This window comes from Canis lupus, chromosome 13 (genome assembly GCF_048164855.1).
Source record: "Canis lupus baileyi chromosome 13, mCanLup2.hap1, whole genome shotgun sequence".
Classification (NCBI taxonomy): Eukaryota; Metazoa; Chordata; class Mammalia; order Carnivora; family Canidae; genus Canis; species Canis lupus.
In genome coordinates, this window is record NC_132850.1 from 6166929 (window position 1) to 6193920 (window position 26992).

The 26992-nt window shown below is 56.9% G+C and overlaps 1 long non-coding RNA gene across 1 annotated transcript; it reads left to right on the forward strand.

Moving 5' to 3' along the window:
* Window positions 1-295: 295 nt before the first annotated feature.
* On the forward strand, window positions 296-7236 carry LOC140602113 (uncharacterized). Its single transcript, XR_012005114.1, has 3 exons — window positions 296-606; window positions 3210-3295; window positions 4923-7236. It is a non-coding gene; the product is annotated as an uncharacterized lncRNA (long non-coding RNA).
* Window positions 7237-26992: the final 19756 nt, after the last annotated feature.

Below are 26992 nucleotides of genomic sequence, written 5' to 3' on the forward strand. Positions count from 1 at the left end.
CTCGAGAGGCCCTGGCTCCCCAGCCTGCGTGACAGCCCAGACAGTTACAATGGTTGTGCACAGTCACATCTGCAGGTAATTTCTGCATCCATCTGCATTGGCACGGATTGCAGTCAATTAATTAGAACAACACCCTCTGTCCCAGCGCCATCTCTGGGCAGGGAGGGGCCCCGCGTCCCCCGGAGAGCACGATGCTCAGGCTCCGCGTCGGAACCGCTGTCTCCCAGCGGGCTCTAATTGCATTAGGGGGAACCATGAGGTCAGCGGGCATGCTCGTCCCGGGCGGCCTGGCCTCCAGCCGCCTGGGTGCGTGCGCAAGGAGCTCCCCGGCCGTGCTGCCTGACATTTGCAATCGTTTAATGGGAACAAGTTCCATCTTTGAGCTCTGCTCAGCCTTTCATACAGCAGCCAAACTGTCCACCCCGGACGGGACATAAATCCTGCTGGCGAGTCACTGTTCCCCTCCCGGAGCGGCTTCGTTCCCAGAGCTCGCCCGGGCAGCTGTTTGCACCCCAGCGCCCCGGTTTGGGGCAGGCCCCGGGGAACACATGGGGTGCAGAGGAGAGAGCGCTGTATCGCCAGCCGAGGAGCAGCATTCCAGGCTGGGTAAGCTACTTGGCTCTCAGAGCTTTGGTTTTCCCGTTTGTAAAGGGGGATGTTCACCTGCTTCTCTTAATTGTCCTAAGAACGAAAGGCCCCAACCAAGTATGCCTGACACCCTGCAAGCGCTAGGCTACAAACGTACAGTTGATAGGGACGTCGATCCAGGTCTGTCACTCAGGTGATCCGGTGACTTTATTTTTCTCTCTGCTGGGCCATCCATTTTTTAAAAAAAAAATCCGCCATGAAAGGGCCAAGATTCCCTGACACCAGCCCAGCTGAGCTTCCGGGTGTATCTCAGCAGGGCGCAGGCACATCGTTTTAGGTTCTTCCTCTGTTTGGGGCCTTCCTTCTTTTTTTCTAGTCCACTCTCTCTTCCTCCAGGAAGTCCTCCCCTTTTCCCTCTCAGCTGGCTCACGTGTTCTGTCATCAGCTACTGATTCCCTGTCACTTACGACACGTATCTCAAAGTCGCCCGGTTCCTTGTCCATGACCTAGGATGGGCAGGCTCCCCGTCTCTCGTTCTCTGCTCTTCTCCAGAACCTGGTGGGTGCCCAGCACAGAGTAGATGCCCCACAGATGCCCTTTGTCAAAGGGGTGAAACGCAGACTTTGGGCCTGTGGGCAGGTGTAGGCTGGGGGCCCCTAAGTGGTAACCTACCTCCGCCTTGGACAGCCCCTCTGCCTGCACCCACACCCAGCCCGCGTGGACTGTCTCCAGGGCCCGTGATCTCACCATCATCCTCTGGCTTCTGTTCCAGTTTTGAAGCCCCCGTTGGTCAGGAAGTTCTTTGCCATGTCTGCCTAAACCTCCAAGAATAACTTAAGCCTGTTGTCCCAGAGCCAGGCAGCATGGAGGCAGGCGGGCGCCCTCCCCAAACACCTCTCCTCACTTCCCCAAGGCAAAGACGGCACCAGGGACCAGGGCAGGATAGCAAGTGGGGGTGGGGGGGCGGGTTGGAAAAGGAACCGACAAATGTCAAGCACATGTTCCTGAGGAAATAGAATGTAGTTGTGGTGAGTGGGGCTTGGCCAGGCAGGGCTGCCTCTGACCAGAGCCTTAAGAGCATCCCTGGGGGAGAGGCATCGGCAAGGGGGGGAGCCCTCAAGCTGCGGCAGCCAGGCCTTCCCAGCGTGGCAGGTGCTTGTGGGTGCACGGTGTGAGGCGGCGGGGTCCCGGGATGCCTGCCGGGGGCCCCAGAGCCTTGGCCTTCCCAGGCTGGCGCTGAAATGAGGGCAGCCTGGCCTGCACGGAACACCCCAGAACCTGGGCCTGGACTGCTCACCCTCCAAAGGCCGGAAGCAGGGGCCTTGGGCAGGAGCGGCCCCCACTACAGCTGGACTGTGGACGGGCCGCCACCAGGCTCCCTATGCCCCCTGTGGTGTCCACTGTCACCCCCTGTGCGCAGGCCTTGGGGTGGCCCAGGGGAAGCAGCAGCTTCGCGGGGTGGGGAGCTGCAAACCATGCTCTCCTTCCCACCTCCTCCCTGCTGGAAGGGACCTTTGTGACCTCTCTGGTTTTCCTGAAGTCATGGTGGCTGCTCTGCCAGGGGGTGGGGGGTGGGACATGGTGAGTGCTCAGGCGGGGGCGGGGTGGGGGGTGGGAAAGCTCCGGACCAGGAGGCAAGGAACTTGCAGTCAGTGAGCCTCCAGGCTGGGTGACCCTGGACAAGTCTCTTCTCCCTGGGCCCTGGGTTATCCCAGTTGCACAGAGTGGGTGACAGCAGGGACCTTGAAGTGCTTTTTGGTTTTTACCGTGGAGGACACTGCAGTATTCCGGGAGAAATGCGAGTCAGAATGTCTGCAAGTCAGAGAGTGACAGGGCGGCAGGGGTCGCAGTGCGGGAGGGCCTGGGGTCACACTGCGCCCTGTGCCTCTGAGCACCTGCCCCACATCACGGCTGGAAGCCCCGGGCTGCCCCCCGCCCCCCGCCCCCCGGCACCTGTTGAGCTCAAGCACCGCGGGGATCCTAAGCAGGTTAGGACCCAAGGTCCAAGAGCAGCGAGCGCCCTCGGCGAGCGCCCTCGGCTGGACCGGCTGGACCGATGTCCACAGCCAGTTGAGGACTGGGGACAGAGGCTGCTGGTGGCTGGCTCGCGAAGAGGACGCGTACCAAGCGGAACCAGGTTCCCGGGGACGGTCCCCAGGAGGAGCAGTGTAACCTGTGCCTGGAGCTGTGCGTGGGGTGGGGGAGACCTGGCCTTCCCTTGGGGGGCTCCGGGGGCACCGTGCCCAGGGGTGGAGCGGCCCAATGGCCTCTGGGGGCCTTCAGGGGGGAGTGGAGGGAAGCTGGGAGCACGAACTCCCCCTGCCTTGGAGCACCCTGAGCCTTCGTGCCCAGCCTGTCTGCTCCGTCGCGGGGGAGCCAAGGTCGAAAGCGCCAGGCCAGCCCCCGCCTCCAGCCTCCAGCCTCCAGCCTCTGCCCTGGAAACCCCCTCATTCCGCACTATCCCCCTAATCCCAGTTAACAGCAGGCTGACCTCCTGCCTCCGTGGCCTCACGTTGAGCCTGCCCCGGTCCACACAGGCCTCCTTCGAAAAATAAATAAATACTTTCTCCATTATCCCATTAGCGGCTTCACAGGTTTTTTTTTTTTTTTTCTGCTATTAGTTCCCAACTCCAGTGAAAGTAGAAACACGTGTCCTGAAGAGTCTCCGTTGCCCGCCGGCCGCCGTGGGGCAGGCGCTGAACTCCAGGTAGGAGCTGCCCCTGGGGGGAGAGGGGTGCCCAACCCACCCGGTGCCCCACGAGTTTTGCCAACACCTGCATACACAGGGGGGGGGGGGGCGGGCCGGGCCTCCACGCCCCAGACCAGGAGCCGGGGCATAGCAGCCTCTGCACGGTGCTCCTTACCCCTTACCTGCTGTGTGACTTCAGGCAACGCTCCTTGCCTCTCTGGGCCTGAGAGTCTTTTTTAAAATGCAAGTTATCATTCCAGTCCTGGAGGATTGGAGGATCGGAATCATCCGAGAGAAGAAGGAAGGGTCTTAAAATTTAGGCACATAGTGCTTTGCCCGGGGGTGGGGTGGATGGGTGTTTGGGAAATATTTTTCTTTTCTGGCTTTTGCTCCTGCAAAATTTTTAAAAAACATTTTATTCATCTTTGAGAGAGAGAGAGAGAGAGAGAGAACGAGCAGGGGGAGGGGCAGAGGGACAAGCAGACTGCCTGCTGGGAACAGAGCTCCCCCGTCCCACGACCCTGAGATCATGACCTGAGCCAAAGCCAGATGCTTAACCGACTGAGCCACCCAGGTGCCCCTGCTCCTGCGGATTTAGAAAAGGAATCAGGGACGCCTGGCGGCTCCATGGTTGAGCATCTGCCTTGGGCCCAGGTCATGACCCTGGGGTCCTGGGATTGAGTCCCATGTCGGGCTCCCTGCATGGAGCCTGCTTCTCCTCTGCCTGTGTCTCTGCCTCTCTCTGTGTCTCTCATGAATAAATAAATAAAATCTTTAAAAAAGAAAAAAGAAAAGGAATCAGCCAGGCCTTCCCTTCGCATGCTGTCTGTCTGACAGCCCAAGGGAGGGGCCGGTGAAGCTCAGATACTCTTTGTTGGCCTGTCTGCCTTGCACTCAGTGCCCACCTCCACTTCTCATGGCCACAGCTCCCTGAGAAGGCTCTAGAATGCCAGATTGTTGGCTCCCTAGGTGGGGCGGGGAGCTGCCCAGCGGCCTCCTCGGTACCCCCGCAGGCTGTGGCACAGCGCAGAGGCAGGCTGGGAGCCGCTGGTGTGCTTGTCTCCCCTTCCATCTCTTGGCCGTTCCTCCCTTCCCCTGCCCGTGGCCCCAGGTGAGGCGCCCAGGTGTGCGGGGGTGAGGGCTGTGGCCAGCTACCCCCCGCCCCCACCCCCCCCCCCGCCCCCAGATGCGATCGGGTGGACAGGCAGCTCTATTAGTCCGAGCAGAGCCTGTCAGCAGCCGGGATCTTTCGACAGAGCCTGTGAGGTCACCGCTCTGCCTTCCAGGTCCTACTGAAGGAGGCCTGAGCCCCAGGGGAAGCCATCCCTGCCACCCTCTTGCACTATCGTGGCTCCCACCCACGTGCCCCTCCCAGCCATTCAGTGCCAAGCTTGAACTGGGACTCTTATTTATTTATTTATTTATTTATTTATTTATTTATTTATCTATCTATTTATTTATTTATTTATTTAGATCTTATGTATTTATTCATGAGAGACACAGGCAGAGGGAGAAGCAGGCTCCATGCAGGGAGCCTGATGTAGGACTCGATCCTAGGACCCCAGGATCATGCCCTGAGCCAAAGGCAGACGCTCAACCACTGAGCCCCCAAGGTGTCTGTTTTTGTTTTTGTTTTTTTTTTAAGATTTTGTTTATTTGATAGCATGAGTGAGAGGCAGAGGGAAGGAGAGGGAGAGAACCTGAAGCAGCCTCTGCACTGAGCACAGAGCCTGACGTGGGGCTTGATCCCACAACTGAGAGATCCACGACCTGAGCCAAAATCAAGAGCCGGGCGCTCAGCCGACTGCGCCACCCAGGCGCCCCGAATTGTCACTCTTCTGGATTGGCTGTGTAACCTTAGGCAAGCCACCTAACTTCTCTGGACCCCCGATTTCCTCATCTTTGAAGAGCAGATAGCGTGTGGCCTTGCCGTGAGAGTCTAGTGAGACCATGTGCTAACGCAGCACCTGGTGCTTGGCGGGCCTCCTGAGGAGAAGCCGGTAGTGTTCTCCACCCCCGGGGCTCAGCAGCAGGAATCGTGGAGTGAGCCAACGACTGTGTGAATACATGCTCAGTCCTGGGGTCCACCCCCCTCTCCGGCCCAGGAGCCCTGGCCGCCCCTTCTTCCGGTTCCTGGGCAGGTGGGAGACGCTGTCAGCTTTGCCAAACTGCGGTTTCCTGATGGACGAAGGGCCACCCAGACACCTGGGAGCAGCAGGATGGTGATGCCGGGGTGGCCTCGGGGCCCCCGGCTGCCCTGGAGCGGGTTCCTGGCTGGCGAGCGGGACGTGCCCACCTGCACCGTCGTTCTGTCTGCTGAATTGGCCTCCTCTTACCCATCCCACGGCTCCTCCACGTTGGCTGCAGGCCCACACCTGGCCTCCCGTACCCTGAGACTGGCCCCGGGGCTGCTTCCCCCTCTGACCTGCTGGGCCGCTTGCCCAGTCACCCTTGGAGGGTGAGGCCTATGACCTTATCTCGCCCATGCTGGTCCTCAAGGGGGCAGAAGCGAGGGTTGAGGCTTCTCCCTCCCAGGATCTCCAGGATCTGGGGCTCTCTGCTGCAGGGGGGTGCCAGGGGGTGCCAGGGCATATGTGGGGAGGGTCTTGGAGTCAGCTGAGCACTTTGGCATGGTGTTCCTGGCAGGCTGGGATGGGGGTGGGTGGGCCCAGCCCCCTCTTGCCAGACATTGGTGGGGGGCTGGGCACAGCTTTGTGGGGAGCTGGCCTGGACATGGCAGGGAGGGGCTGGACCGCCTGACCTCCTGTGAGTCCAGAGGCTACAATTCATGAGTGATTCTCCCCTCTGAGCAGCTCTCCTGGGAAAGCAGGCAGGTCTGGGTCAAGGGGAGGGAGTCTGGTATGGACCATATTCAGGGGCGGATTAGCAGGGGGAACTGCTCCCACCAGCAGGGAGGGGAGAGATAAAGCCTGTGAGCTGGAGAAGGGGGCCCAGCACGGAGACATTCCCTCCCCTGACCCCCGGGCCCGTGCAGAGCTGGTGTCTGCAGTGGGGGAGGGGGGCCGCCCCCTTTCCCAGGGTACTGGCTGGGGGAGCCCAGCACTTTCTCAGGCCCTTTATTAAATTTCTCAGGAGCAAGAGGGGAGGTTATCCCTCCCCTTCTTTCCTGAACTCCCCTCCTTTTGTCTCCCTCCCCAGGAGGGTCGGAAAGGAGCTTTTCTCATTATTGTGGTTATTAAAAAATAAATGAGCCAGAGACACACACACAGAGACAGAGAGAGAGACAGAGGCAAGCAAAGAGAGACAAAGAAAGGCAGATAGAAGAGGGAGCTGGGAAGACAGACGGAAAGAGGTAGACGTAGAGACTTCGAGAGACAGGGAGAAAGAGCTGGGGGGGGAGGCGAGTGGAGGTAGCTTGGCCAAGTGGGAAGTAGGAGGCGGCTTTGGACGTGCACCTGCTTCTGGAGGCCCACCTGGTGAGCGGTCGTGTGGCCTTGTCCAAGCTCCTGCATCCGCTTGAGTCTCTGTTTCCTCATCTGCAAGCTGGAAATGACAGTTCTTACTTCGTGGCATCATCGTGAAATACAGAAATACGTCTGTAGGATACTGCGTGCAAAGCCTGGAATTTGATAGGCGCTCAGAACACGGCTTTAAACGTACAGTATATTGGGTGAAAAATAAATGAATGGATGGTCCATACCGCCTGTGTGGGGGGTGGGGATGGGGGTGGGGGCGGGTGCCTGGGGACCCCTCCACTGCCCCCACCCCGGGGCAGGGAAGGACAGTCTCTGGGGCCCGGTGCCCGCTCCTCGCTCCTCACCTCACCTCCGTGTGTCAATCCTTGACTACTGAGCGGAAAGCAAACGGGACTCAGAACGTCCACCTCAGGTTGTTTGTCTGGTTTGGGGTTTTTTTTGTTTTTTGTTTTAATCTCCCAAATGAAAGGACTTGGATACTGGGCTTTCGAAGTAAATAGACCTGGCAGTGAATTCCAGAAATTGCCTGTGGATTTTTTTTTTTTGAGCACGAAACAGATAATAATGTTCATCTTATAGGTTGTCCTTTAAATGGCTTTGCCGAGGTAGAAAATTCGCTTGTAAACCCCAGTCGCTTTAGGTGTCGGATCCCATGGTCTTCGGTGAATGCACAGAGCTGTGCGACCAGCACCACAGTCCGAATTCAGAATGTTTCCATCAACCCCCAAAATACCCCTCCTACCCATTTGTCGTCCCTCCCTGTTCCCATCCCGAACCCCAGGCAGCTACTCATCTGCTTCCTGTCTCTCTAGACTTGCATTTCTGGAGGATTCCTGTCCGCGGGCACATCCGCTGTGTGGTCTCAGTGGCTGGTGACAGCCCTCCCTGTTTCCCGTGCTGACTACCCTGCCTACAGGTGAACCGTAGGTCTGTCCATCGACCGGCTGACGGACGTTTGGGTTGCCCCTAGGGTATTTTAAGGGTTAAACACCATACGGTATGTAAAGGGATTAGATCAGTAAATATCAGATCATTTTATTATTATTTAGTTTTACTTATTTATTCGTGAGAGACACAGAGAGAGAGGCAGAGGGAGAAGCAGGCTCATCGAGGAGAGCCTAATGCAGGACTCGATCCCAGGACCCCCGGATCCCACCCTGAGCTGAAGGCAGATACTCAACCACTGAACTACTCAGGTGTCGGGATATCAGATAATTTTAAATAGATTAAGCGAGAGAGAGAGAGGAATTTCTTTGCAGGCTTACCCAGGCACCTTCGGGAGCCCTTTATGGTCCTCCTCCCGTCGCCGCTCTGGGAGAGGTAGGACTGTCGTAGCTCTGGGAGAGGTAGGACCCGGATCCTGGCTGCTTTACAGAGGAGGAAATCGTGGCTTGGGGAGGGGACCGGCTGGTCCTGGTCACACCTGGTAAATCACGGAGCAGGGAGTGAGCCTGGGGGGTCTCTCCTCCAGGATCCCCGGTAGGGGGGCCAGCACCTGCCCGCCGCCCTGAGGGAGCCTGGGGGGCACAGCGGGATTTCCCAGAGGCCTCCTGTCTGAGCACCCAGCCCTGGCCTCCACCCGCCGGCCTGCTGCCTCATTAGCTAAAAAGTACCCCCCCCCCCCGCCCCGCCCCGCCCTGACACACACCCTGTGTCTGTCTCTCCCGTGCTCTGCTCCCTGAGGAGTGTCCAAGTGTGAAGCGCCTCCTGCCTCGGGCACCGCTTCATACTTGAGTTAAGGATCTACTTCAATCCTCGGGCAACCCCTGGGCATGGGGGTGTTGGCACGGAGGAGGCTCGGAAGGGTCCGGAAACTTGCCCAAGATCGCACAGCTCATGTGCAAGTGGCGGAGCCCAACTGCAGTGTATACATCTGTTTGCTTCCAAAGGCCCTTCCCCGTCTTGCTCCCTCTGCTCCCCTCCCTCGCGGAGGCCAGAGCTCCACATCTGGCTCCCAAATGACCCCCCAGGAGGGAAGGCGAAGGCCTGGGGACCCTGTTGCGGGGGGAGGGGGTGAGGTAGGGGGTGGAGGGGAAGGGCAGAGGGACTGGCTGGCCTCCCCTTCATCCCTCGGGCTTGGAGGCCCTCCCCAGGGCAGCAGGGTGCGGAGCTGCCCTCTCCTCTCCCTCCAGCTTCCTCTGGGAGACAATGTGCTTCTCATTAGGCTGGCGTTGGGTTTTGCAAACCACACGTCTAATTGTGAAGGTTTGGGGGTGTGAGTAACTGTGCATCTCGTGTGAGGGGAGAGCGGCCAGGCCTCTCCCACTTCCCAGAGCGGCTCTGAGCTGTGCCCCCAGCCCTCGAGGAGGGCCCGCCCGGCCTCTCTGGCCTCCCGAAGCGTGGGGCTGGTGGGGGCTGAGAGCGGGCCACGCTGCCTTCATCCCCGTCCTTTGGGGGGACGGAGGAAACACCCAGCCACAGGCATCTCCCTCCAGTGCCCTCCCTCTGATTAGGGCCCTCCTCCCCCTCCGGGACTGAGGCTCCCTCCCTCAGCCTTTCCCCACACCCTGAAGGAGGACACTGGGTGGGGGGGCAGTGGCTGCAGGACTGGAAGCGGTGGGGGACACCGGCCTCCTGCCCCGCCCCCACAGCGGAGAAGCTGCGTAATGAGCGTGTAACCGAGTTAGGCCCACAGGAGCCTCCGAAGGCTCGGGTTTCTTCCCCACCCGGCGGGTCTGTCTGGGTGACTACAAGGGGCCGGGATGCCGCCTTTTCAAAGGGTCCAAAATCCTCTGAGTCCCAGCCAGGCTCCCGGCAGGGCCGAGGCCACCGCAACAGGGCAGGGTGTGAACGTCGGGCTGCTGGAATTCCTTACCCCTCCCCGCTGCACACGCGCGCGCCCGGTCACAGCCGCGTGGGCACACGGAGACCCATGCAAGCCCCCACTCCTGCTTACGCGCACACGCAGACGTCTGTACTTCGGGTCACACTCACAATGCCGTGTGCTAACAGACGGCCACCCTAGGTGGACACTTCGAGTCACGTACACAAACACGCTCGTGGGGGCACATGCTCAGGCGTGCACACGCAGGCACACTCAGAGACGCTCATGCTGCTGTCACTCGGGCACATCCTCATTCTTAGGCAAGGTCACATGCGAGGAACCCTAGCGCTGGAAGGGACCCTGGAAGTGTGTCACCCAGCCCCTGCCCAGCTGCTGCCGAATCACCCGGGGAGACACCCGCTCTGGGCGCTGGCTCCAAGGCCAAGGACTTCTCATGGCATCTGGCTTTGGTCAGATGGATCTCATTGCTCTGGTCCTTTGGGAACCACCTCCAGTGACTCAAAACCTCAGGTGCGAGAGCCCGAGGCTGGCTTTCAAAGAGATGGGGCTCCGGAGGGGCGGGTAGGAAGATTCACAGGGAGCCCTTGCCAAAGAGAAGCACTGGTTTGGATTAGGGAGGACACCTTGTCCAGTCCAAGCTGAGAACATTCGGCGTATGTGTTTGGTTAAACAAAGTAGGAGGAACGAGAGGCTCGGGCCTCTGTCCCCATGATGGCCATGGCCGATGCCCTCGGCAGACCCGGAAAATGTAGTGGTGAGGACCAAAGCGGGGTGAGTCAGGAAGGCTGAGCAGGATAGCTGATTTGCCACCCTCCCTTACTCTGGGCAGGGGCTCAGCAGGGAGGTGGCAGGGGCCTGGGCTTTCAGGTAGAGGAGAGGACCGACCGAGACCAGGATGAGGGTCTTGTGAAGAGGAGGAGGTGCCCCACCCTGTGGGGCCAAAGGGACCTGAACGAGTGCCTTGAGAATGAGCTGTAATAGGACTTGCCTCTACTGGGCCTAAGGCTCAAGGAGCCAGGTCGCCCAGGCTCCATTCATTCATTCCTGGGGGAGAGTCTTCTAGGGGGGAGGGAAGGGGAATGGCTTCTGGGGCTCAATCACTTATTTACTCATTCTTTTTTTTTTTTTTTAATTTATTCAAGAGACAGAGAGAGAAGCAGAGGGAGAAGCAGGCTCCATGCGGGGAGCCTGATGTGGGACTCGATCCTAGGACCCCGGGATCACGCCCTGGGCCCAAGGCAGACGCTCCACCGTTGAGCCACCTGGGTGTCCCTACTCACTCATTCGCATTAGCTGCCTAATGTGGGTCGTTCGTTATTTCCTCTAAAAGATAGATGGTGAGAGGACCCCCCTCAAGGACCAAGACTGAAGGAGTTACCGTGTGTAAACTCAGCACAGCAGCCGGCACGAAGTTGGTGCCGGCTATCCGTTAGTTTAAAAAGCTTGACAACTGCATGCCCGACCCCGATGGGTGCTGGGGGTGCCCCAGGGAGTAAGGTGGATGCAGTGTTTGCCCTCAGTGAGCTCAGAGTCCCAGGGGCTAGGGAATAGAATGGGGTGTAGTCCTCTATCACCTCATTCCCCTAACGGGCTGCTATGGCGGGTAAAGGCACGGTTCTAGGGGAGCACAGAGCCCAGGGGTCCTAACCTGGGTACTGGCTCGGGGAGGGGTCTCAGGAGGCAGGAATGTTCAAGGTGGGGCCTGCAGGGTGAGTAGGAGCAGCCAGGTGAGGAAAGGACAGAAGGAGCAGCATGTGCAAAGGCCCAGGGGCAGGATGCCTAGGTCACTGTCAGGAGCCTTAGAATAGTCCGGAGCCTGGCCCAGAGTAAAGCCTCGGGCAACGGCTGTTGGATGGAACGCTCATCCTCGCCCGGCAACTAGGGTGGGCGCGCACATCCCATCCTGTAGGGTCTTTGTAGCAAGCCTGTGAGGCAGGGCTGATGTGCCCCTACCTCGCAGAGACACGCCGAGGCCCAGCAACCTCCAGATGTGGTCACGGTCACCCAGCTAGTGGGTGACCGGTGCAGCCAGGACCCTTTACCTTCCCTTGTATTTGGCTTTGGCTGATCAGGGGAACGTTTCTCTGCTGCTACTGTAGAGACCCCCGAACCAGGACCCAGGCTTGCAGTGGGGACCGGCCGCTTGGAGATGCAGCCCCGGGCCTTTCTGGGACGAGTTCCCCAGGGCTGAGATTTCTCAGAGGCCTTTGTCCATCCTCAGCCCGTGGTATGACCTCCTCCCACACGCGGCCTGGGCCCACCTCTACCCGGAATTCCTGGGGGCGGCCTCCAGCTCCTGTCAGGTCGAGGCCTCCGGGCCAGCCTGTTCTCAGGAACGTGTGTCTGCCGCGGTGGCAGACGTGGGCCTGGGGTGAGGCCCGCCAGGACCCCCCGTGGTGGGCACCCGTCTCCAGGCCCCTGCCCCCCCCACCAGCCCCAGCCTCTGCAGCTCTCTCACCAGACCCTTCACACCGATACAGCCGGGGGCACCTCCCTCTGGAGAGCTCAAGTCCGGGAGGAGGCCGCGGGGAGCATCCTAGGGGGTGCAGGAGCCAGGCCCCAGGAGCTCAGGGCCGGGTAGGGGCACAGTGAGGGCATCGAAGTGTCTGCAGGGCTGCTCAGAGCGGCTTACAGCCTGAAGGCACGGAAGCACCACGTGTGGCCAACCGACCCCCTGAGTCCAAGTTAAAAATGTGGGCAGCCCGGGGGGCTCAGCGGTTTAGCATCTGCCTTCAGCTCAGGGCATCATCCTGGGGTCCCGGGATCGAGTTCCGCATCGGGCTGCCTGCATGGAGCCTGCTTCTCGCTCTGCCTGTGTCTCTACCTCTCTCTCTCTGTGTCTCTCATGAATTAAAAAAAAAAAAGAAAAGAAAAGAAAAAAAAGAAAAACAACAACAACAACAAAAAAAAAACAAGCTAAAAATGTCTCTTCCTCAGGGAGCCGGTGTCAGGCCCCAGAGCTAAGAGCGAGCCCACTAGGCAGATAGAAAACCCAAGGCCTGTGGTTGCTCGGAGGGCCTGGGGCAGGTCCGCCTTCCCATCCTCCTGGGACAGCCGTTCCCTCCCGGGAGAGGCCAGCCTGTCTGTCCTTCCAGGCCCATCCTCCGGCTGCTCTCGACTCCCAGCCCCTCTGGGTGCTCCCTGGAGCCTGTCCCCAGCGACCCCCTTCCAGGGAACGTGATGAAAGGTCTATTTATTATCCTTCAGCTCGGACAGTTGTTTCAGATGTTTCCAATTCGTTAGCCTCTCAGACATCTGTTCCTGGTTGAAGTCAGTGAAGAGAGAAGAAAGGAAAACTGGAGCTTCACACACCCTCCGTCAAACACACATGGACTCGCACGTCCCTCTCCTCCCTCCCCCCTCCTCTTCCCTGTCCCGCCGACCCAGACCTTCGGGTGCACCCCCCGACCCTCCCCGCACTCGGGTCTGTTCACTCCCACTCCTCCACGTGCGGGTGTGCACACCTGCCACAGATGGTTGTGAGCCCACCCACGCACGGCCCGGTGTGCACAGCTTCACGCCTGCGGGGTCCCGGCACCTGTCTCCTCTGGGGGCCTTCCATGCACATCGCCCCAGGTCCTCCACTATCTGAGCTCCTCATGCATGTGAGCTCAGCACCCCCGTCCCCCCACAACACACACACACACGGGCACGAGGGAGCGAAACCTCCCACACCCACACTCCTTAACACCCCCCCCAATTATCTACACGCTCATGCACGCCGTAGTGCATGCTTGCACGCTCAGCTCATTCCCACATTCCCACCCAACTCCATTTGCTGGGAGGGCCCAGGTTGGGCCTGGGGGCTAAATGGGTGGGGGGGTGGCTGGGTTCCTAAGCCCAGAGGTGGACTTGCTGGGTTGGGGGCCATGGGAGGAATCAATGGCTCCCCTGCTTCTGCGCAGGCTGGGAACATTACAATAGGGGGACCAGCCCCACCTGCCTCTGGGGGCCCCAGGGCAGGCGGGGTGGGAGATGATAAACATCTCCCCCAATGCCTGGCAGGGCTCACCTGAGTCACACACACACACACACACACGCACACACACATGCACACACATCCCAAGAGAACCCTCCAGAAGCTCCAGGTGAAAGGGAGGCTCTGTGGGGGGAGGGGTGATCCAGTAGGGTGAAAGGTCAGGGTGACGACTCCCCTGCCCCAATAGTCCACGGGTTGGCTCCTCCTGCCCACCAACCTTAGTTCCCAGGTCTGAGCCATGAACTTGGAAACGGGAGTCTCCCCCCACCCCCACTGCCCTCCCACCCACCCCAGTTCCTGCCCAACCACAGGTGGCTTCCATCATGGCTCAGTCAGACCAAACCAGATAGCTCCAGTTGGGGCGCTCCACCAGGCTCCCCAGGCTCCTGGGTGGGCAGGCATCGGCGTCGTGGTGGGCTGCGGTGGGGCTGAGGAGCTCCGAGGACCGGAGAGCAAGGAGCGGGGGTCTCCAGGGCCCACCGGACCCCTCGGCTTCCCCTGAGCTGACCCCGCTCCCCCAGCCCAGACCTCCAAAGCAGGTGGATTTTCCTTGTTAGATCTCTATGGACCCAGAGCCGTGGGGACCCCCTTTCCCAGCAGCGAGCTCAGCACACATGATCGTTGGGGGCCCCAACTTGGAGGCCCTCCCTTCCCTGCTCATACTCTGGGCTTTTAGGCCAACCGAGGCCTCCGCCTTCCCCTCTCCTCTGTCCCTGGAGTTCGAACAGACCCAGGGTCCCATCCTCTCAGCCACTGACTTGCTCTGTGTTATGGGGCCAAACATTCCAACTCTCCTTGCAGGACGGGCATGATATAGGCTTTGTAGAGGGGACCCTCTGAGGACGTGGCCACCCAAGCACCTGCTCCTAAGTAGGTGCTCAGTAAAAGCTTGTTGACTCAATCCTGAAACCAGGTGACCCGAGCCCACTCCAGGGCAGGCTGTGACCTTGGGAATTCTCTGCTTTGGCAACCACTCCCATTTGGGCCTTCTCCTCAGGAGGGCAGCGTCCTGCTTGGGGGAGGAGGGGCAGCATGTCTCTCAAGGAGCCTTTTCTGGCTCTTACGGTTTTCCTGTCGATCCCCTGAACCCTAGGGACCATAGGCCCCTGGGAAAAGAGGGGTGCTGCTGGGTGGCCAGGGGTGCTGGTGATGCTTGGAGCTGCCCAGAGGCCCGTGATGGGGACCTCTCCTCCCGGCCATGGGGGCTGGGGGCAGCCAGGACAGAACCCTTCTCCCACTCCCCACCCCAAGGCCAAGGGCAGCCCCGGCAACCACTGTGCTTTTAACTCCTGCACACCTGCAAGGTCCACAGCCCTTCCCACCCCATTCCTGCCCTTGAAGAAGGCTTCTGCAGGAGTGTGCACTGGAGCCAAGAATGGCCAAGGGAGGAGACAGAGCGAGAGGGGCTCCTGCCTTGCTCCTCACCTCGGAAATAATAGCAGGTCGGAGGAAAGGGCGAGAAGGAAGCGTCTATCGAGTCCCCACTGTGTGCCAGGCATTGCTTCGGGACGATGCACGTGTCACTCTGTACACACTGGAACCTAACCCCACGAGGGCTGAGATTTCTCTCGGGATTTGGTCAGTAACCCCCAGTGCCTATCGCGGTGCCCGGCACATGGCAGGTGCTCGGAAATACACGTGGAATAAACACATTTGGACCTGTGATCGGCTCCTAACTCTGTGAGGTGGGTACAATGACCATCCTCCCCTGAAGCTCAGAGAGGTTACGTGGCTCTCCCGAGGTCACGCAGCAGAGCTGGGCCTGTCTGGCTGCAAAGCCCTTGCTCTGTCCGCTTCACGGTTAAGCAGGCCCAGGGGACCACGGCTATTCTGGGCGGGTTGGGTGCCCCCATCCCGGGTGTGTCAGATGACAGGGCCGTGTCTCACGGACACGCGTAGAAATCCTCACGTGTTCTCGTGCCTCAGTGTCCCTGTGAGGGCTTCCACGTATGCTCTGCATCCAGAAAGCTGGGCCTCTCCCAACCCCAGCTCCAGCTTACCTGGGCACCCGCTGCATATGGGCTGCACGTGGGGTGCCGGCTGCAGGACGCAGGCCGGGGCCTCGGGGGGCACACTGTGACCTGGCTGGTTCTTTCTGTCTCTCTGACCAGCGTCCAGAGGGCATGCATGCATGTGGATATTTGCACTCATGCATGTGTGCACGTGCCTGTGTGTGTGTTGGGTATGTATGTATGTGTGTGTACGTGAGCCTGAGTTGCTTCTGCGTCAAGGCCCAACTCTTTGCAGGCTAAACAGGGTCCTGGGAAGGCTGCACGAAGGAGCCTGGAGGGGTCAGCTTTAGGCCTGGTGCCACCGGGTAGGAGTGCCACACAGAGCGGGCAGCTGGGGCCGGGCACCAGGGCCAGGGAGTGGTGCTTGGGCTGGGACTTAGCAAATCCTAACCCTCGCCCCCACTCCCAGATGAAGAGGGGCGACGTCAGATGTAGAGTTAAGTGAGAGCACGCACGCAGTCAAACATACACAGTCACACACATACACGCACGCTGGTGCAAGCACGGTGCCCATAGCCATTGATTCCCATGTGTATAAACACACACATGTGGTTCCCATGGCAAATGTGCAGGGACACACTGACACAGGTTCACATCCGCACGGCTGCAGTCCTGTCGCAGACATCAGGTGGACACCCCTCCCCAACGCCCCAGCGACAAGCATGCAGATCCAGACATGCATGTCACATCGGACAGGTTCATTCTCCTCGGAGGAGCTCCCCCCAACTCCCACACCTGCCCCATCCAGCCTCTGCCTCCACCAACACCCTTTTCCCCCAAACCTGAGCTTGCTCAGGCCTTGAACTGCCCTGGGGGGGCTTGACTGAACTGAACCGAGGGCTCACTCCGTGGGAGGGTGAGGGGCTGTCTGTGGTCCCCTCTCCAGGGTCCAGGGGCCACAGCATCTGAACCCAATGAGCTGTGTGGCCTGCTCTGGGTGACCCCTGCCAGGAGGAGGGGCAGGCATAAGCCTTCATGCACCCAGACTCGGGCCACCTGCCCGTCCCCCCAGCATCTCTCTCTCTCTCTCTTAAATATTTTATTTATTTATTTGAGACAGAGCACAGGTGGGTGGGAGAAGAGGAGCAGATGGAGAGGGAGAAGCAGGCTCTCCGTGGAGCAGAGAGCCCAACATGGGGCTCAATCCCAGAATCTTGGGATCGTGACCTGAGGCACCCAGGCACCCCTACAGCATCATCTCTTGTTGCTCCCCCTTGGGCGTACGCTCAGGCATCTGCCTCTTGTTGGGGGTCTCTGATGATAACTTACCTTCAGCCCCAGGACCTCCCCCGGGCTCTTGCCCTCGATGTAGACCTTCCCCTTCTACTCTTGGCCTCTCCAGCTTGTGCTCTCTGGTCCCAGCTGAGGGTCACTTTCTTCAGGAACCTCAATGGCTTGTCTACCCTACCTCCGATTCATCCCCAAGGGAGCTTCACTCCCCTGAATTGGACCCGCTACACTACTGGTCCCTCTCCTCCTCCCGATTGCCCTCAAGGGCAGGGACCAAGTCTGTTTTGTTTGCCATTGTTGTCTAGTTTTGTTCGGTTTTAGATCAGAAGTTGGTAGATAGTAAGTGCTTCGTACACACGAGTAGAGTAAATGAAATGAGTGAGAGACGAGTGAGAGCTTTACCCCGGCTCCTTACAGACACCCTGCTTTTGCTTGGAGACGCTGAGTGAGTAGGAGATGGGGGCTCCGGCTCGGGGTTGGGATGCCTGGCCTCCGGTCTGTAAGCTGCAGTGTGACCTTGGGCAAGTCACCTGCTCTTGCTGGGCTCGTTTCCCTCCTCTGTGCAGTGGAGGAGCACTGATGACGAGGTGGTCCTGAGGTTGGTCCAGCTCTGCTACCTCACATGCCCAAGGTCTCAGGCCTCTGGACTGGGGGGCCCTGGGGTCTGGGTGGGGCTGGCCCTTGCTTTCTGGGAGGGGTGGGGACGTGGGTGGAGAATCTGAGCATCCCTTCGTCGACAGGACAAAGTCTGACTCTCTGGTTTGGCATTCCACGATCCATTCTCGGCTCAGTTCTCTTCCTCGCTTCATTCCTTCCCCTCATCCCATGCGCCAAACACACACGCACACACGAGTCATGCACACTGGGAGAAACAACAGAGCTGAAGCTGTGAGTCTAACTTGCAAGAAAAAGGGATTGGGGGGCCCGGACCAGCTGCCAGTTGTTGAAGTTGTTGCTTTGGGCTTTCCAGGAAGCATGGATGTAGGGATGGGCGGCTTGAATTCAGGTCCAGGCCTGGCCACTGACCATCGACACGCTCATGGGCAGGTCACTTAGCCTCTCTGTGCCTCATCAGCGAAATGGAAATGGTAATCCCTTCCCTGGGCGGGGAGCCTTTGATCCAAAGAAGTGAGAGTGTCCACAAAGCACACGGCATGTCATGTGACCCTGAAGAATGATTTATTAGAGACCTGCTTTGTGCTCAGGCTCCTGACAAGGATCTGAGAGGTACAGGAAAAGTTTGAGGTGCAGTTGGTGGCTGCTTTTCGAGACTCACGGCCTAACCAAGCAAAGGGATGCACACGCAGGACCAAAATACCATAATCTGAGGTGAAGGGCCAGTAAGAGGCGGAGGGAAATAGTTGCAATGACTAAGATAAGCAGATAATTGATACTCTTGCCATATAACAGTCTTAAACATACTTAATGGGGCTGGGGGAGGAACCTCTGCAAAGATCCCAGTAGATTAATGGGGAAAGGATACACATACAAAATTCACAGGAGAGAAATAAGAGACTTTCATCAAAGAAATGCAAGTTAAAGCAGTGATAGCATTTCTGACTGTCGAATTGGCTAAGTTTTTTTTTCTTTATTTTTTTCTTTCTTTATTTTTTAAAGATTTTATTTATTTATTCATAAGAGACACACAGAGAGAGAGAGGCAGAGACACAGGCAGAGGGAGAAGCAGGCTCCATGCAGGGAGCCCGACATGGGACTCGATCCCAGGTCTCTAGGATCACACCCTGGGCTGAAGGCGGTGCTAAACCGCTGAGCCACCTGGGCTGCCCGTTTTTTTTCTTTAAAGAGAATACCTAGTGTAGGTGATATGATGAGAAAGACAAACACTTGCCACCTTTTCCTTTGTCAGTTCAGTATGTCCCAGGCACCTGCTATGTGATAGGCACAGCCTGGTGCTGGAAAGTGCGTTGGCAATACGGATGGAGAGCCTTCAAAGCACTCATGCCAGCAATGAAAGAAGAAGAAGGAGAAGGAGAAGGAGAAGGAGAAGGAGAAGGAGAAGGAGAAGGAGAAGGAGAAGGAGAAGGAGGAGGACACGTCTATGGTACTGATAGGGTGGAGCTGGGTGGTCGTCTACACACACACAGTTGCGGATCCAAACCTAGGGTGTGTCATCAGCAGCTGGGGCACCTCCGGGTCGCAGCCGGGATGATCAAACCCAGTTTCCTTGACCTTTCCAGTGAGGATAATAATATCTCCTCCCAGCATTGTCGTGAGCATGAAGGGAATCGCAGGAATAAAACACCCGGCCTCCTGCGGCAGAGCCTGTGGAGTAACCTCTCCGTTGTGCATTATTTGTCACGGGGGCAAAACCCTCCCAAGTGGCTAACAGTGGAAGAGGGGCAAGTATGTGTCGTTACATTCATAGCTTTGCCTACAGATTCTTTTTTTTTTTTTTTTAAGATTTTATTTATTTATGAGAGACACAGAGAGGGAGGGAGACCCAGGCTCCATGCGGGGAGCCCGATGTGGGACTCGATCCCGGGACCCCCAGGATCACATTCTGAGCCGAAGGCAGATGATCAACCGCTGAGCCACCCGGGCGTCCCTCCTACAGACTCTGTTCAAAATGATATTTCAAAGGACCTTTAATGGCCTAGCCCAATACTTGCAAAATGACAATCGATACAAAGTGTATGTTATGAGTGACATAATTGTAGCAAAACAGCACACCCGGAAGGACCAAGTTCTACCACAAAGAGGGGATTAAGGGCCATTCTAATTCTCCTATATGTTTTCTAAATAATCATCATTGCTCTTATAATTGGGACCAGTTAAGTATAACTAATGTTATACAGCATAATGAACGGCTCGTGTATTGCCAGGAGGGCCAGAAGGCACAATTGCATGGACAGATCGGCAGGAAGTCAAAAAGCTATTGTCGTGAGTGACGCAGGAAACTTCAGGTTTCTTAAATCCAGGGACTGCGTCCTACTTATCGTCGTATTCCTGGCACATTGCTAGAATCTAATCAATCACTGAGAAAATACGCATATGCCTGCTTTACGTGAATTGTATCAGTCCTCACAATGACCCTATAAGGCGAGAACTATAATTATTAGCATTTTACGCATAAGGAAACCGAATTTGTCAAGTTTAAGAGACAAAATGGACAAGCAGCGCCGGCACTTGAGCCCGGACCTGTCTGGCTCCAGGGCACCGGGCTTCGCCACTTTGCGCTCCCCAGCCATGGGTCACTGTGGACACTCAGTCTGGGGTGATGAAGACCAGGGGTCAGGAGGAGCCGGCTCTGCGCCTGGGGCTGGGGGCAGGAAGGCAGGCGCTCCTTCCGAGACCCTGAGATGGGCGAAGGGAGATGCAGGGTTTAGAGTCGGGCTGGGTCAGGGACTAGAGAACTGGGGACACGAGCCAGTTTGGGGGGAAGAGGAATGTGGCTTTCTCCAAGCTGAATTTGAAGACAAGGCGGGCAGCTTCTGGTAGTGACGGGAGTGAAGATAAGAGAACCAGGCTGGAGACAGATGTATTAGGAAGCCCGGGAACGATGGGCCCGGCTAATGGAAGGGAGGTGGGAAGGGGAGAGTTCTGGAAGAGGACGCACTGCATGCTGCAATGTGACAGGTGCTCTGCGTCCCGGCAGCTGTGTTTTGGGGGTGCCTGCCTAGTGACGATTCTTCTTTCTTTAGGAGAGGCCATCATCCACAGTCACTCAGCCCAGCCGCAGGACCGCATCATCCCGTCTACAGGTGACGGCACAAGGCCTGATGATGGACTCTCTTCAGGGCAGTCGGATGCCCCCGAATGGCCTGGGGGCCCTGGGAGACAGAACAGGTCCTGGGCAGCTGCTCTGGGAGGCAGCAAGGAGTTGAGGCTGTGTTGTGCTGCGAGTGGCCACATGTACGCAGAAGGAGCTGGTCTTCCAAGAGAAGGCACAGTTGCATGGACAGATCGGTGACGATGGACCAGCGGCCTCATAGAGGGAGCCATGGGGCACGATAGCCTCTTTGGTCCCCGGGAAGCAGCCCGACTCTCTTATTTTTGTTTCTTCTCTTTGGATGCTTGCAGATCATGGGTTGCAGCCTTACGATAAACCTCCTTTTCCCTGAGCTGGCTCGCTGCCGATGGCCTTGAACTAAGACATGCACGTTCTGTGTTATGCGTAAAGTTCCCAGGGCAGGGCTTGACTCATTAGAGGCAGCAAAACGTGGCAGCTACCATTACCCCATTTACTTCTCAAAACAAGGTGACGATGTGGCGCCTGGGTGGCTTAAGAGGTTAAGTGTCCAACTCTTGATTTCAGCTCAGGTCATGATCTCGAGGTGGTGGGATGGAGCCCCACATCAGGCTCTGGGCTCAGCAGGGAGTCTGTTTGAGGATCCTCTCTTCCTCTTCCTCTGCCTCTCTTCTTTCTCTCTTTCAAATAAATAAATAAATAAATAAATAAATAAATAAATAAATAAATAAAATCTTAAAAAAAAGAAGCTGATGAGACTGAAAGTATGATTATTGGGAAAATGAGGAGACCAAGGCTCATGAATACTAGTTGAGTTACAGAGCCAGTGACCCTGGCGCGACAGGGCCCTAGCTGTGAGGATGTCTGCGTTCAAATGGGAGAGATGAACAGCCAACAAATAAATCATCGACAAGAGAACATCAGGCAGAGATTGAGGGCGATGAGGAAAAATAATTCAACATGATGAATTCGAATTCATCTACTTTGGACTAGAGAAAGGCTCTCTGAAGAGATGACATTTGGGCAGAGGCCTGAATGATGAGAGGAGCTGAAGAACATTGCAGGAAGAAGGGAAAGTGTGTCCGGCCCCCACAGGGGACAGTGATGTGGCTGCCACGGCAGAGTAGGTGAGTAAGGGATGGGCCCTGGGAGGGTTTGTGAAGTGCAGGGGTAAGGATGTTCGCCTCTAACTCTACGTGCAGCGAGGACCCATTGGGAGGATTTAGGAGCTGTCCTAGACACCCCCCCAAGATGTCTGTATCTGAATCCCCAAAACCTGCACATATGTTAAGGATCTTGAGAGAGGGACAGTCTCCTGGGGCATCCAGGTGGGCCCGAATAATCACAAGGGTCCTTATACATGGGAGGGGGGAGGATGGAGAGGTGATGACTGGAGCGAAGGTCAAAGGGACGCAAGGAGGACCCACGAGCCCGGCATGTGGGTGGCCTCTGGAAGGTGGAAGAGGCACGCAGCCCCCATAACCCACCTCAGACTTCTGACCTCTAGCACTGTAGGATGAGACATGAGTGTGTCTGGAGCCACTGAGTTGGTGGCGATTCTAACAGCAGCCCTAGAAACTACAGCGAGTGCTATGATTCGATTTAGCATAACACAGATGCCACGGGGAGGATTGGGGGGCAGGAGGGAAGGTGGGAGACAGCACCAGCAGGCGGTGACCTTGGCTGCGGCTGGAGCAGGGTGTTGGCAGAGCACATGGCGCCCAACATGTGCATCCGGGAGACCCTCTGGAGGTGGCAGGGAAGCCGCTTGCTGATGGTTCAGACCTGGGGAGTAAAGGAGATGCCAGCCAAGCCTCTGGGGGTTTACGTGGTACAGTTGGGCAGTTGGAGCTGCTGTTTATTGACATGAGCAAGACGGGGTCTTGGATGGGATCATCCCCCCAGACTCCAGACTAAGACCTGGGTATCTGGACTCTCAGGCCCAACGGGCTTGGACCTATGAGAGTAACCTCGTCCAGGGGAGGAGTTTAGGAGGGTGTTAGTTACATTTAGTTATTGCTTACTGTATTCGAGCTCCCAGAGATAGAACCAGGAGTGTGTGTGTGTAGGACTTGTCTTATGACTGTGGAGGTTTAGCAAGTCCAAAATCTGTAGGGTAGGGTTGGAGATCTGAGGAAGACCTGGGGCTGCAGTAGGAGTCCAAAGGGCATCTGCTGGAAGAATTTTTCATGTTCAGAGGACGTCAGTCTTGGTTCCCTGGTGGCCTTCAACTGATTGGTTGAGGTCCACCCACACCATGGAGGGTCATCTGCTTTACTCAGGGTCCATAGACTCAAAATTTTTTTTTCAAATGTTAATCTCATCTAAAAACTACCTTCCCAGAAGCATCTAGAAGGATGTCTGTAACGGCCTGCCCAAGTTGACGTATAAACTTGACCATCACATTTGCTTCTCTTACTGTTGGCTATTGTGCTTTTTATCTGTATTATGCATGGTTGAAGGGAAGGGCAGAGGGCCAGGAGTAACCGTGCACCTGCTGACGGTTAGGGCCTGGAGGGGAGGTGGGCAGAGGGACAAGGAACTGGAACCAGGATGGTGGAGAGAAACATTCCAAGAAGGGGGGGGATGTCAAGAGTTGCAGAGACCTGGAGAAGAAGGAAGACAAAGGAGTTGCAGAATGTGGCGACTCAGAGCTTGTTGGTGACCTTAGCAGAGGGTCCTGCAGGGCGAGGAGGGTCTATCACACGCAGGCACCGGGTATTTGGAACTCGAGGCTGGGAGGGGAGCCAGCGGGGAGATAATTACCCAACACACTGACCCAACAGAACCGAAAGGAGGCCGTGGTCAGGAAGGACGGGGGAGCTCCTGAGATGGAGAGGTCAGGGTGGCCCTTCCGACAAAGGGATGCTGAAGCTGCCCATCTGAAGAGCTGTGCAAAGGCCCTGAGACGAGGAAGTGGTCAAAGACTTGAAAGAAGCCCAGTGAGGCTGGAGCCGAGAGAGGAGACAGATGAAGCCGGAGGGATGCGGCCTTATAAGGGATGGTGTTTGGATTTGATTCCAAGGACAATGGAAAATCACTGGAAGGTTTAAGCAGGGTTGTGAGTGATGGGATCTGCCTGATAATTTTTAAGATTTTTCTCTGGCTACTGTGCGAAGCCTGGGCTGGTGGGGGAGGTGGGGGGAGCAGAAGCAGGGGAGACAGTTGGGGGTGCTGCCCATCGTCCAGGTAAGCAGCGCAGCGAGGTGAGCAGGACCCCGGATTGGGGATGGTCCAGAGGTAGATCCAACAGGATTTGCCAATGGAGTGGGTGTGGGAGGGGAGAGGGGTGAGCAGGAAAACAAACCCCAGTTTCCTGTTTATCAGGTTCACTGCTGTTTACCACGAAGGGGGAATCTGGGGAGAAAGAGGTTCTGAGCAGGGATCACGAGTTTAGTGTCAGCAGAAGGAAATCGAAGGAGTCCCCTGGCTTGTCCCAGCTGTCTTGATGAGGGAGGGGCCTTGGGGGGCTTTGAGGGGTCAACACCAGTGGCCGAGGCCCAGTGGAGCCTGGCTGTGGATCTGCAGCGACACCACCCCAGGGAGTTGGGGGATTGTCCTGCGGAGCTCCACGGGGAGAGGCAGGGGGTTTGCTACGCTTTTGAGACTCAGGGGCAAGGCCAGCGCCCAAAGTCATTACTGAGTGGGCCAAGTGTCGAGGACCTGAATTAGGAGGAAGGGAGCGAGAGGTCTGGAGCAGAAGGCGGTGGTGGCGGGGGTCTGGGGGTCTTAGAGTCTGTGGTCTCAGCGATGGAGCCGTTGGAGGCCAAGAGGGATCGGCCGTGTGAGTGGGAGGCTGGAGTGGAGTGGGCAAGACCAGTGCTGTCCCCACGGGCCAGGGGGTGAAAGTGGCTCTGACATGGACAAGGAGGCCCCGGGGGTGATGCTATGGAGAGGAGGACCTGGAGCCTGCTGTCCACGTCCTGTGTGAGCGAAGCAGGCCCCACAAGGTGTGCGGCAGGTGCCTTAGGTGAGGAGAGGAGGGAGGTAGAAAGATTGGGGGGCGTTGTGAGGGATGTGGAAGGAAGATCGGGGTGGGGGAGGGAGGCAATGGCATAGGCTCCCCACTCCTCCCGGGGAAGAATGAGTGGTTTTTCCAGGCCCAGCGGGATGGGGGCTGCATGTCCCAGGCGTGTGTGAGGGGAGCCCCATCTCTGCCACACGAGGTGGAGCATCAGAGAAGGTGCGCTTCTGGTGTCCCAGCTCCTGGGGGACATAGGCCGCCCTCTGGAAGGGACGTTGAGGGGGACCGGGGAGCAAAGCAGCCTCATGCTCTTTGCAACGATCCCCTCTCATCCCCCCCTTCAATCTCAGCCCTCACAGAGCTGCCGGGCAGCCCCGAACCTGCCTCTCACGCAGGTCACAAACCCTAGGGCCTGTGCGCTGCCCTCGAGGTAAAGTCCCTGCTCTTTGGCTTGACACACAAGGCTCTTCTGGAAAGATCTCCTGTACTGCCCTGCTCCCACCCCTCTCATCCTAAATCTCTGCACAGCAGAACCACTTGGGGCCTCCAAGGGCACTGCAGCGCATCAAGCCTCTGGGCCCACCCTCCTCGTCCTATACGCCCCGTCTCTCCCCGAGACCTGCAGCTCCTAGGAAGACAGACAATGTGCTGTTCATTTCTCTGCCCTTTGTTCCCAGCCTGGCCCCTGGGATACAGATCATACTCAGTTAATATTTAATGAAGGAAAGGACAAATGTCTAGCTCATTTTAAGAGCCAGCTCGTACTAAGTACTGTGGTCCCCGGCACCGTGTGATGCTCCCTGAATGCCTCGCCCTATGCTATCCCCATGAGAAGGCTGGTGTCGATATTGCTCCTATACCCATTTGACAGATAAAGGAACTGAGCCTCAGGGAGGTAAAGCGATTTTCCCAAGGGCACTGAGCTAGCTGGGAGGTAGAAATGACCTTGGAACTCAGGGCTAACGCCAGTGTCCGTGCCATCAGCCTTTATCCTATATTGCTCCATGGAAGAGTATGACAAGGTCTCAGAGAATAACACAATCAAGGAGACTAGGGTGCAGGGGACTCTGCGATAAACTGACGATAACAAAGTCAGCTTTTTTTTTTTTTTTTTTGAGTGACAGTGATGATCATTCCAAAGCCCACTTTGCCCACCCCAAAGCCCACTTTCCCTTCCTCAGGGCAGCAGAGCCCTGCTTTTATCTCTGAACGCTCTTCCCCGTGTAATTGTGACTGGTGCACACTAATCCTAGCCGCAGCATCCTTCTTGTCTGCAATTGATTCATTCACCACATTCATTCATTCATGTGATGCTGTGAGCTTCTTAAAAAAATTTTTTTTAATTGTGGCAGATATCTATAACAGAATTTAGCACCTTAACCATTTTTAAATGCCAATTAACTCTTTAAAAAAGGAGACTGCCAGACCTGTTCGGTGAAGATGCAGAGCCCAGAGCAGCTGCAGCCACCTTGCGATCGGGAGGGCAGTAGCTGGGAGATTGAGGATGGTAGAATGAGAATATAGGAGAGAATCTGATTTTTTTTTTAAGATTTTATGTATCTATTTATGAGAGATGCATGGAGAGAGAGGCAGAGACACAGGCAGAGGGAGAAGCAGGCTCCATGCAGGGAGCCCGACGTGGGACTCCATCCAGGGCCCCCGGGATCATGCCCTGAGCCAAAGGCAGACGCTCAATTGCTGAGCCACCCAGGTGCCCGAGACTCTGATTCTCGATATGGTTGCTGAGCTGCTGGATCATTCCTATCTCTGCCCTTCCTGGTACGTGAGATAACAAACCACCCTGCCGTCTAAGCTATCTGGAGCTAGTCTCCTACTACTTGTCGCTGGAAGTATACTGGTCAAATGACAACCCAAGTGGGAGAATAGGTCTCACCTGGAAAAGGATGACATACACCATAAGGAATTTAGCTCTTCTCTAGGAACCACTGCGCAGGCTTGGATCCACTGACCTTAGGTCTTCTCATGGTGACCTTGGTTTAGGTAAGGAATGACAATGACCTGTGACATCATCTGAGTGAGCTGATCAGGATCTACAAAAGGTACAGTCACAACCACCTGGGGCTTCAGCTCACCCCACATCAGTTAGGTACGTCCATGGTGCTGGGAATCGCAGGGATGAATCAGACACACTTTTCACCCATGAGAGGCTCGCAGCGCAGCAGGACAGGCAATCACAGGCCAGTGATGAGTGCAGGACAGGTCCACACAAGGTCCAGGGCCCGATGTGCAAGGTGGCCGGGTGAGACTCCCTGTAGGCATTTTGAAGGATGATTGGAGAAGGGTCAGAGAAAAAGGCATTTCTTGGCAGAATGAACAACATATGCAAACTCAGGGCAGCTCAGGCTCTCTCAGGGAAATTACAAGTCATTTAGCATAATGGGAACCGGGCTGGCCACTTACAGGTCATATGTCTCTGAGCAAATTGCTTGATGTTTCTGAGGCTCAGAATTCACATTTATAAGAAAAGGAGAAAAGGAAGACAGTAAAGGGGCTTGCGAAATTAGGCAACAGAACATAGATGCAAAGCCCAGGGCTTGGCATATAGTAGGTGCACAAGAAATGCCCTTTATTATTGTCA